The sequence below is a fragment of the Chiloscyllium punctatum genome, chromosome 33 (genome assembly GCF_047496795.1).
Source record: "Chiloscyllium punctatum isolate Juve2018m chromosome 33, sChiPun1.3, whole genome shotgun sequence".
Classification (NCBI taxonomy): domain Eukaryota; kingdom Metazoa; phylum Chordata; class Chondrichthyes; order Orectolobiformes; family Hemiscylliidae; genus Chiloscyllium; species Chiloscyllium punctatum.
The window spans coordinates 45,058,712-45,070,539 of record NC_092771.1 but is presented as its reverse complement, the minus strand read 5'-3'; positions in this window follow the sequence as shown (position 1 = coordinate 45,070,539).

Here is an 11,828-nt window from a genome sequence, read left to right as displayed (position 1 = left end):
TGAAAGCAGGACCCTCACAAGATGGTGGGAATTAAACCTAGAATGTTGCTGTTCCTTGCCGTTATCTGTGTCTATGTCCTGTCTTCCAGGTCTGAATATAGAAGTCTACTACCTCCTCCCTGTGCTGTTTACTGTGAGTGATCTTACCGGCTGCAGGATTTACTGACGACTCCAGATCTCACTCTGCATCTCTCTCTGGCTGACCAACCAGCTTCAATGAGGTGATGGATGAGACAGGAGTTAGGAACATCCTGATTACCGGCATGAGACAAAAATAGACACAATTGCAAATTAGACTGATGCAATGAGGATAACTCATGCAGAGTGGCACTGAGTCCAGCAGAGGTCTCGAAATTCCCATCCCTTGCCTGTGCTGCTGCATCTCTCTGGAGAAGACAATTCTGTTGACTCAGGATCTCTGACCATCTGTAAGAGGGAGAAATGCTGACAGAGGCAGCAAATATTCCGACACAGTGAGAGATAGCACATGGAGAGAGACTGAGTGATATCACATAATTAAACGCTGCATTTATAGGGGATTGTTTGAACAAAGGCACTGGGATAATTGTGAGGGGATTCAACCTTCCTATCTCATCATCTCTTTGGCGCTGGGTCACAGATGAGGCTGACTCTCTCCCATTCTCAGTGCTGGGGGAGGGGTGTTGGGGGTCTAGAGTTGGCTTTACAGACTGATGTGGCCTTCCACCGACTCTGTTACACTTGGGGCGGAAGGTGGCCATAGGAAGGGGGTGAGTGGGGCAATGATGTGACAGCGAGCTCCTTGTGCTGTTTTCTCCTGGATTCCCATTTTCCCCACAGCAAGTCTCGAGGAGCTCTACACCTTCCCAATGCTCCTTCCCCACTTCGGACGGTCTTGGCCCAGGACTTAATGGATTTGATTAAGAGATGAAAAAAAGATCAATTCTGAAGAAGCCAACATTTAGAAACGCGGACACATTTGTTAAAGAGATCGCTAGGGGGTCTATGAGCAGGAGGAGTGCAGTAAGAAGAGGAAACATTGTTAGCGTTTAATCAGAGTATTGGAACAGTATCGGAATTGAAGGTGCTGGAGGTGGTGAGGGTGTTACAGAGAGGGACAAAGGCCTGAACAATGTTACAAAGTCAGTACGATTTGCTGCAATTAGAGCTGTTTGCAAAGGTCAGGGTGGACATATGTATTTTCATTGATTCATTCATGGCCTGAGGATATCACCGGATGGACCAGCATACATTACCGCACTGCTAATTGCCTAGAGACAACTCAGAGTTGGCCATATTGCTATGGGACTGGAGTGACATGTCAGCCAGACCAGGTAAGAATGCCAGATGTTCCTCTCTAATGGACATACGTGAACAAGTTGATTTTTACCAGATAATCAACAATGCATATACAGTGGCCTCACTAATATCCTGTACAGATACAGCTAGACATCCCAACTCCTATTCTCAATGCTCTACCAATGAAGGGTAACCCTCCCAAACGCCTGCTTCACCAGCCTGTCTACCTGTGACGCTACTTTCAAAAAACTGTGTACCTGCATCCCTGGGTCACTGATTGACAACAGTACCCAGGGCCCGAACATTAATTGTACAAGTCCAGCCTGGTCTGTTTTACCACAATACAACATCTTGTATTTCTCCACCTGTTATTCCTAACCTCACTGGTCCAGCAGTACTGTTGATTCCATTGTACTCTTCGGTAACCCTCTTCACTTTCCACTTTATCACCAATTTCAGTCTCACTCACAAACTTGCTAACCATGACTCCTGTATTATCATCCAAACTGTTTATATAAATGATGCACAACAGTGACCCAGCACCGAACCCCATGGCACACCGTTGGTCACAGGCCTGCAGTTTGAGCAGTAACCCTCTATGAACATGCTCTGTCCCCTACCGTCAATCTGTTTTGTATCTAGTTAGTGAGCGCTCCCTGATTATGTGTGATCTAAACTTACTAACCATTCTGCCATGCAGATCCTTGTCAAAGGCCTTGATAAAGTTCATGTGGACATCGCATACTGCTCTGCTTTGATCTGTCACTTGTCCATCTCCACACTCACATTTGAGGCATGATTTCCCATGCACAAAGGCATGCTGATGATCGTTAATCTGTCCTTACCTTTGCAAAGGCATGATGATCGTTTACCTCAGAATCTCCTCCAACAACTTACCACCCCTGCCATCAGTCTCACTGATTATCAGTGGCTGTTGATGATGCAAATATCTCTGGGAGGGGCCCTGCAATTTTCTCCCTCACTTCTCACAAGGCACTGGGATACATCTGATCATGTCCCAAGCTTTTATCTAACTTATTGCATTTTAAGACATCCAGCACCTCCTGTTCTCCAATGTGAACTCTTTTCAAGACATCCCTATGTATTTTCCCAAGTTCCCGAGCTTCCATGTCTTTCTCCGTAGTAAACCCTTATGCAAAATATTTGTTCAGTATCTCACCCATCAGCAGTGATTCCACACAGACAGCCTCATTAACCTTTCAGGGGCCCTATTCTCTCACGAGCTAATTTTTAGCCCTTGTTGAAACTTGTCAAAATGCTTCTGAAATTTCAAATATCCCTCTACCGCAACTAGACTCCCCCATCCATTTCTATTCTGCCATTTAAGGTCACACCGAAATATAGAATCCAACAGATTTAAAAATATTTCCCTTTTATAAAATTATACCTCTCCCATTGTTTCTAAGTATCTAGTTATCATTTATTGTCATATTCTTTATCGCACATTCCAGCACGTTCCCGACTTAACTGTCAGGCTAACACCGTTTGGTTTCAGACTGACTGCACAAAGGGTTTTGGGAATCCTTGTGAATCAATCTGAAACAGGTAGCTTACAGGATCAGCAGGTCATAGAGAAGGCAAATCAAATGTTGTCATTTATTACAAAGGGAATGGAGTCTAGGGAGGTTTTGCTAAAACGATGCAAGGTACAAGTCAGACCACACCTAGATTATAATAAATAGTACGTGTGCCCGAAGGAAAGACATTCTTGTATTGGAGGCAGGCCAGGGAAGGTTCACTCGGCTGATCCTGGAGATGGCGGGATTTTCCAATGTGAAGAGGTGGAGTAGATTGCCCTATTGGGTTTTTGAAGAATGGGAGAGAAATTGAATGAAACATCCAGGATTCGGAGGGGCTTTGATAGGTTAGATGTCGTTAAGTTAGAAAATCAAACAGTGCAGCAGAGTAATAGGCCCTTCGGCCCACCATGGCTGTGCTGACCATGATGCTATTCTAAACTAATCCCATCTGCCTGCACATGGGCGATATCCCTCTGTTCTCTGCCTGTTCATGTTTCTGTCTAAATGCCCTTCAAATGTTTGCTCTTGTTGCCATCTCTCCCACCTCCTGAGCAGCTTCTATCCTCTCAGTAGAGACAGCTGGCCTCATTCATCTCACTTAAAACTTCTCACTCTCACCTTGAATTTGATATTTCTACATTGGAAGAAGGATTCCAACTATCCACACTATTCACGCCTCTCCTAATGTTATATATCTGTACCTTGACACCCCTCAGTCTCCGATACTCACGCAAAACAATCTAACTGCGTCCAATCTCCTTACAGTAAACACATTCTCATCCAGGCAACATTCTGCCAACTCTCTGTTGCAACCTCCCCAAAACCTCCACATCATTCCTGTGGTGTGTCGATGAGAATGACACGCAATCTTCCAAACATGGTCGAATGAAGGTTCATTCAGTCACAACATGACATGCAAATGTCTGTCCTCAATACTGTGCCCAATAAAGGTAAGCATACCATCCTCCCCCTCTACCACCACATCCTGTTGTGTTGTTATTTTTAGGAAGCTATGGATTTGCTTCCAATGTCTTTCTGTTTATCAATGTTTCCAACTAGTCAATTAGTGTACTTCTCTCTTCCATTTGACTTCATAAATGCATCACTTCACACTTGTCCCGATGAAATTCAATTTGCCACATCTCTGCCCAGCGTTCCAGCTGATCGACATACTGCTGCAACCTTTAACACACTTCCTCACTATCCACAATTCCCCGAACTATCCCTAATCATTACATGCCTTTCCAAATGCCGTCTGTAAAATTACCACTCAAACTGCTGACCTTTTCATCTGAATCACATATATAAATTACACACAGACCTCGCAGCACTGATCCTTGTGAAACAGCATTGGCCACAGATGTCCAATCAGAAAGTGACCACTCCACATGCCTCTGTCTACTATCACCAAGAAAATATTGCATCCATTTTAACAACGAGCATGGATTTTGATTTGATCTTCCAGATCCCCCTTGCTATTTGGAAGCTGTCCATTCAAAATGACTCTATATTTAGATTCACAGATTAAATTGGCTGTCTCACTAATGCACTTTCTTCACAACAAAACAGGACCTTGTTTGTTTTTTTGCTGATTTTGCCTAAATCCCTACTACCCCTCCATAATCACATTGCTGTCATTATCATTCTGCAGCCACCCCTCCACAATAACAGTTCGATCATGTCTGTTCTCTTCAGTTAATGCTGTCATTCCATCTGCCTTGTTGTGGCCTGTGTCACTGAGAGAGGGCCTTTGAGGGATGGTTAGAGGTCAAAGAGTGGGAGAGATGTTTGGGGGCGCGACAATGTTGCAGGGTTAAACATAGTTACAGTTGCAACAGAATGTCCGCAGGAGAAAACATTTTATTGTTTGGAGGAAGTCAGAGAAATAAAGCGTCGTTGATTAGATTCCAGAGATAGGGATGTGTATAGGGTTGTGGATCCTTACATGGTCTATGTTGATCAGGGGGGAAAAACATTCACAGGATTCCAGGATGTCGTACATTTAACAACAGTTGTGGGATCTGGATAATATCACTGTGATAGGGAGGATGGTATGGACTGGAAAATATTACAGGGAAAGGGTGGGTAGTATGGACTGGAGAATGTTGCAAGCACATGGAAGATGATATAAACTGGAGAATGCTGCAGCAATAGGGAGGATTATATGGACTGGAGGATATTGCACGGACAGGGATGAAGTTGTAGACTGGATACATTTAGAAGGAGAGATGAATTTATGCACTGGAAGGTATGTCAGAGAGAGAGAGTGAGTGGTGTGCATGCTGCAAGATACGACAGGGACAGGGAAGCTTGTCGAGACTGGAGAGAGTGATAGAGAGTCTTGTGAGAGACCAGATTCACTGATGAGCATAGGATGTGCTACAGTGAGCAGAGCCTTTTGCAGATATAAATGAGGATACAATGGCCACACCTATACATCGGTATATAGGAACTGAAGGAATTGAAGAGATTACACAGGCTAGGAGTGTTGTATGCATTGGAGGAGATTAACCTGATAGGGAAGCTTTTAAAGACTCAACAATGTTGGTAAATAATGGGGGGTGCAATGTTGAGAGCAGGTTCAACAATTCGGAGGATATAGACCTGAAGGAGCTTTGACAGATAGCGATGGTACAGTAAAGGGAATTGTAGTGGCTTCCGTTTCATAAGCAATCCATAAGCACTTAAAACAGCCTGTTTGACATGTGCATTATCTCTCGACCATTCATCAGACAGCGCTGCAAATACTTCACTGGCTCCGCCTACCAGCTGAGACTGAACTAGCATTACCCAGAAGACCTCGGGCCACTCTACCTGTCTATGCAATTTTTCAAATGAAATACAGAGTTCCTTGACAGTAGAGTCACTGGTAATTAGGATAGCGAAAAGGCGGTTGGTATGCATTCCTTTATTGGTCAGAGTATTGAGTACAGGAGGTGGGAGGTCATGTTGCGGCTGTACAAGACAGTGGTTAGGCCACTTTTGGAATGCTGCATGCAACTCTGTTCTACTTCCGATCGGAAGGATTGTGTGAAACTTGATATGGTCCAGAAAAGATTTACAACAACGTTGTCAGGGATGAGCTATAGGGAGAGTTTGAACAGGTGATGGTTGTTTTGCCTGGAGATTCGGAGGCTGAGGGTGACCTTATAGAGGTTTATAAAATCAAGAGCGGCATGGATAGGGTAAATAGACAAAGTCTTTCTCCTGGGGTGTGCGAGTCCAGAAATATAGGGCGAGGTTTAGGGTGAGAGTAGAAAGATATAAAAGATAAAAAGGGGAAACTTTTCCACGCAGAGGATAGTACATATATGGAATGAGCTGCCAGAGAAAGTGGTGGAGGCTAGTACAACTGCATCAGTTAAAAGGCATCTGGATGGGTATATGAATAGGAAGGGTTTAGAGTGAGATGGGCTGGGTGCTAGCAGGTGGGACAACATTTGGTTGGGATATCTGATCTGCAGAATGGGACCATGAATGGGTTGTGGAACATGGAGGATGTTATGATTTGAACCACAGGTAATGTTTGATTCCATCTTTCAGCCAATCTTACAGATGGTACAATTGCAACATTTAAGAAGCATTTGGATGGATATATGAATAGAACGGGGTGGAGGGAGATAGGCCAAGTACTGGCAGGTGGGACTAGATTGGGTTGTAATATCCTGTCGGCATGGCTGGGTTGAAATGAAGGGTCTGTTTCTATGCAGTACATCTCTATTACAAGATCGGCTGAATAGTCCAATCAAAAATTACCTGTCGTTCAAATCATAGTATCCTCCAGGTTCCAAATGCCATCCCCTGTCACATCCTGCAGGTTAAATGAATCCCGGAACCTCTAGCCTTCTGCAAGTCCCACGTCCCTTCCGATATTTGTACCATCCTCCAGGTTCTGCAGCCCTTCATACCTCGTAACATGGCCCAGACTCTCCAACTCCTCCTTCCTTTGCAATGTTCCCCAGAATGGCACTGGAGGATGGTGGGGGTTACAGAGATATGGAGGGACATCAGGACGGGAGGATTTTGAAGACATTAGGAATATATGGACTCGAGGAGGTTTCACAGTTTATGAGTGTTGTAGGGACTGGAGGAACTTACAAAGATAGGGATAGTTTTAGATTGGAGGATTCTGCAGAAAACCTTTCCGTGGTTAAAGGCAGGATTTTTAGCCGCGTGCAGGAACAAAGGGATCCTGTGTCCCTCAGGTTCCCACCCAAGTTGACAGGCTGGTAAGAAGGCGGATGGTGTATTGGCTTTCATTAGCAGGGGGATTGAATTTAAGAGATGTGAGATTTTGCTGCAGCTCTACAGAACCCCAGTTAGACCACACTTCGAAAATTGTGAACAGTTCTGTTTGCTTCATTATAGGAAGGATGTGGAAGCTTTAAAGACAGTGCAGAGGAGATTTAGCAAGATGCTGCCTGGACTGGAGGGCATGCCCACAGAAGGTAGGTTGTGGAAGCGAGGGCTTTTCTGATCACAGCGAAGGAGGAAGAATGGTGACTTGATAGAGGTATACAAGGGAATGAGAGGCATAGATAGAGTGGATAACCAGAGACTACTTCCCATGGCGAAATGGCTATCACAAGGGGAGATAAGTTTAAGGTAATTGGCAGAAGGTTTAGCTTAGATATCAGAGGGATATGGGCCAGGTGCTGGCAGGTAGGACTAGATTGGGTTGGGATATCCTGTCGGCATGGAAGGGACTGGTACGTTATTTACACAGAGTCTGGTGGGTGCGTGGAATGGACTGCCAGCCGTGGTAGTAGATTCATACACATTACAGACATATAAGCAACTCTTGGATAGGCACATCAATGATAGTAAAATGTAAGTTATGTAGGTTCGTTTCATCTTCAGAGTACGATAAAAGGTCAGCACAATATTGAGGGTGGAAGGGCTTGTACTGGAATGTGCTATTCCATGTTCTAAATAGCAAGGGTTATGATGGCAGCAAGAGGTTTCGGGAAGCGGGAGAGGATGCAATCTGAATGAAGTGACACAAAAAGGAGGCGTTGGTAAAGTTGTATGAGGTAACAGAGACAGCAATGGTCTGATCTGGAGCAGATGACTAGACTGGGAGAATTGTGGGGCTGGAGGTGCTTTCACAGGGAGGGAGGAGCTCAGAGCCACAGGAGGTTACAGGAATGTGGAGAGCTGTCGGGCCTACAGGAGTTCATGGAGATGGGGAGGTTGGGAGGAATGGAGCAGTTTACAGGGATAAGGATGTTGGTAGGATGGGGTGTTTCACACAGACAGGAATGTTTCAGGTGAATGGAGCTGAGTACAGAGATAAAGTGGGTTGAACAGATTGGAAAAACAAATAGACGTATGGAGGGTAGTCGTCACTGAAGTTGTTTATCGACACAGGAAGGCTTTGGTTCTGCAGGTTATTTAGATAAAGAGGGTGTGGAATCAGACAGATTCTCCAAGTGATAAAAACAGCAATTTTGGTTGGAGACAGTTTCACAGTTTATGGAGCATTAGTAACCTCCTCTAGTTTGAGCAAAGTGGGAAGGGTTGTAGGGGAGGGTGATGTTTACACATGAAAGAGTTGGAGAAGATTGTGGAAATGATTAGATGGATGGAGATACTGGAGGAGCTTACATTAACAGGGTGGGTGCTGGCAATGAAAATATATCACATAGATAGTGGGTCTTGTAGGAACTGTATTGAAAGAGTCACAGGCATTGGAATGACTTCTGCAGATTGGGAGCATTACAGGGACTGAGAGGATTGTAGGGTCTCCACAGATTGATCGTGTCTTTAAGAATAGGTAGATACGGAAATCTTAAACCCAATGCATGCAGTCTTCATTTCAAGACCAGAGCCTTATTATCCCTCATCAGCCAAGGATCCCTAACCCTGAAAAGCCTCCCATTTGCCAGTTGTTCCTTTTCCTTCAAACAGACTCACCCAATCGATTAGAATCATAATGTGGAGGTGCCAGTGTCGGACTGGGGGTGTACGAAGTTAAAAAATCACCCGACATTCGGTTCCAGTCCAACCGGTTTATTTGAAAGCACTAGCTTGTTCATCAGGTGGTTGTGGAGCACAATCCTAAGGTACAGAAATTATAGCAACAGGATGGCAGTATCTTGGAATATAATATCAAATAAATTTAGTTTAAGCCTTTCATCTCTTACAGTGATCACCAGCGCTTCCAAAGGGAGTTGGATTATAACTGGGTGTTGTGCAATTTTAAATTCAAAGCATTGACGCTGGCCAGATCCTGCAGAATGGCCCCAACCCTGGCCCTGTTCCAGTTTTCCTCTTCAATCTGTGGACCTGCTGATCTTTTTCCGTAACTATGTTAAAACGAAGACAGTTGTGGGCACTGGACTTGCCCGACCTGATTTTCTGAGGGGAGGTCTAGTGTTGCACCTGCCAGTGTAGAGTAGGGCCCTCTGCATATTGATTTAGGAACATTCCTTGGACACATTTGAAATATTGCTCTCCGTCCAGGTCTTTTTATACTCGAGGTGGCCCTGTCAATACAGGCAATATTGAAATCTCCAGCCTGCACTCCTCTATTATTCCTATAGTTGTCTGCAATCTCTCTACACAGCTGCTCCTCTGGTATCTGTTGGGTCTACAACAGTCGACAATACAGTCCCAACAAAGTGACCACCCCCTTCTTCTTTCTAACTTCTAATGAATATATTTTTTGAAAATTGGAATTAACAATCCATAAATAAGTATTGATAAAAATCCAAACACTTGACCTTCAGAGAAAGACAACAGTTCACTCTCATGTGGTCTGCACGACATACCCACAGCAAAGTGTTTGCCTCTCAATTACCCTATGAAATGGGCGAGCCAGCTGCTTAGCTCAAGGGCAGCAAGGGATGGGCAATAAAGGCTAGTCAGCCAGAGACACCCACAGCCCATTCCTGATTTTTAGAAAAGATCCATTCAGATTGGTGCCAGCACAGTTCCAGGGGAACAATGTCCTGGCCAATCGCTTGGTAGGTTTATGGACAGGGCTTTAAACTGACAGGGAGGATGCAGGGACAGGGTTCAGGTGAAAGGAGCTTTCCAAATCCAAAGAGAAAAGGTGAAGCATCAGAGCAGCATGGGAATGTGACCGAAGACATCAGAAAGGAACAGAATGGGATAAAGTTTAACTAAAATTGTACATCAGCAAATCCATTTGTGACAGGAAATTGTGGGAATGAGTAAATTATGTTTTTTTTATTAATGGACAAAGTCTCTGCAACAAGGTAGATGGATTTATGACACAGAGATAAAAGGGACTTAGACACCAGAGAGATGTGGTGACAGGGAGTACAAAAGGTGGAACGTAAATATTTAATGGTTCACAGCCTTGTGCAAATTCAGGCAAAATGGATGGCACTAACAATAATGGGCAAGAAAGGCATTACAGAGAAAGCATTTGGCCTCAGATCATGAAGTAAAGTCAGTCTGAATGTAAATTCTGGCTACTACTTTCCAAGGACACAAGCAGCAGAACAGTTTTAGACAACCCACCGAACAGCATTTCATGGCTCGTCACTGCAATAATTAGGAATTCATTGGAATTTTTAATAACGGCATGGTGAACATTCTGTGAAACGTCAATATTCACAAAGTCTGGGACAATCACACTGACAACAGTGATATTGGAAGAGGAGTTCAGAGAATTTTTTTCAGTGTTTCTTAGAATAACACATTGTGCAACTGGTGAGGGACGTAACTGTCTCAGAGCGACTGTTGTGTGATAAAACATAGTGAATGAGTCATGTCACCTGGAGAGATCCTCTGGGAAATTGTGATAAAGTGCAGTTTAAAGAACTATAAAGTTTTAAGTTGAATCACTGAAAGAACAACTAGAAATAAAAGTAGCCAATTACATGAGTTTTAGAGGAGAACTGACCAAGATAAACAGGCTAAACAGAATGAAATATGTGTCTGGAAATGAACAGTGGAAAACATTTGAAGGAACAGTGTAAAACTTGTTGGAGTTCACTGCAATTCCAGTCTCTCTGCTACAGGAAGGATGTTGTGAAACTTGAAAGGGCTCAGAAAAGATTAACAAGATATTGCCCGAGTTGTTGCTGAATAAGCTGGGGTTACTGTCACTGGAGAATCGGAAACGGAGGGATTACCTTACAGAGGTTTATATGAACATGAGCGGTATGGATAGGGTAAGCATTCAAGGCCTTTTCCCAGAAGTTGGGGAGTCCAAAATTAGAGGGCATAGGTTTAAGGTGAGAGGTGAATGGTTTACAGAGGGACTGAAGGTATAGCTTGTTCATACACATGGTGATGTGCGTATGGAATGAGCTGAGAGAGAAAGTAATGGAGACTGATACAATTACAACATTTAAAAGGTATCTGGATAGGCATCTAAATAGTAAGGGTGTAGACGTATGTGGGCCAAATGCTGGAAAAGGGAATGGATTTATTTAGATCTTCTGGTAAGCCTGGACGAGTTGGGGACCGAAGGGTCTGTTTCTATGCTGTATATTTCTATGACTTGAAAAGAGTGCATGTTATAGAAGAGGTTGTGCTGGAGGGGGTTTTAAAGCACAAAGTTATGGCAAGTCCCAGAACCTGATTAAGTGTATCACAGGAAACTGTGGGATGCTGTGGAAGAAATTGTGGAGCCCCTAGCAAAGATATGTGTACTACTGACAGCCATGTGTGATGGGCTGGAGGTCTGGAAGGTGGCATCATGTACAGTGAAGGATGTTTTCTGAGAATACAAAGGGATCTTGATGAAGGGAGTGAATGGGCTGAAAAACTAGAGATGGAATTCAATCTGAATAAAGATTAGGTAATGCATTTTGTAAACCAAACAAGGGTAGAGCTTATACAATTAATGTTAAGGCCTCGGTTAGTGTTTTAGAGCAGAGGGACCTCCGGGTTCAGGTACATAATTCTTGAAGCTTGCATCACAGGATGGATAAGACAGTGCTTGGCATGCCTGACTATTGCTCAGTACATTGAGTGCAGGATTTGGGACGTCATGTTGAGATTGCACAGACATTTGTGAGGCCTGTCCTG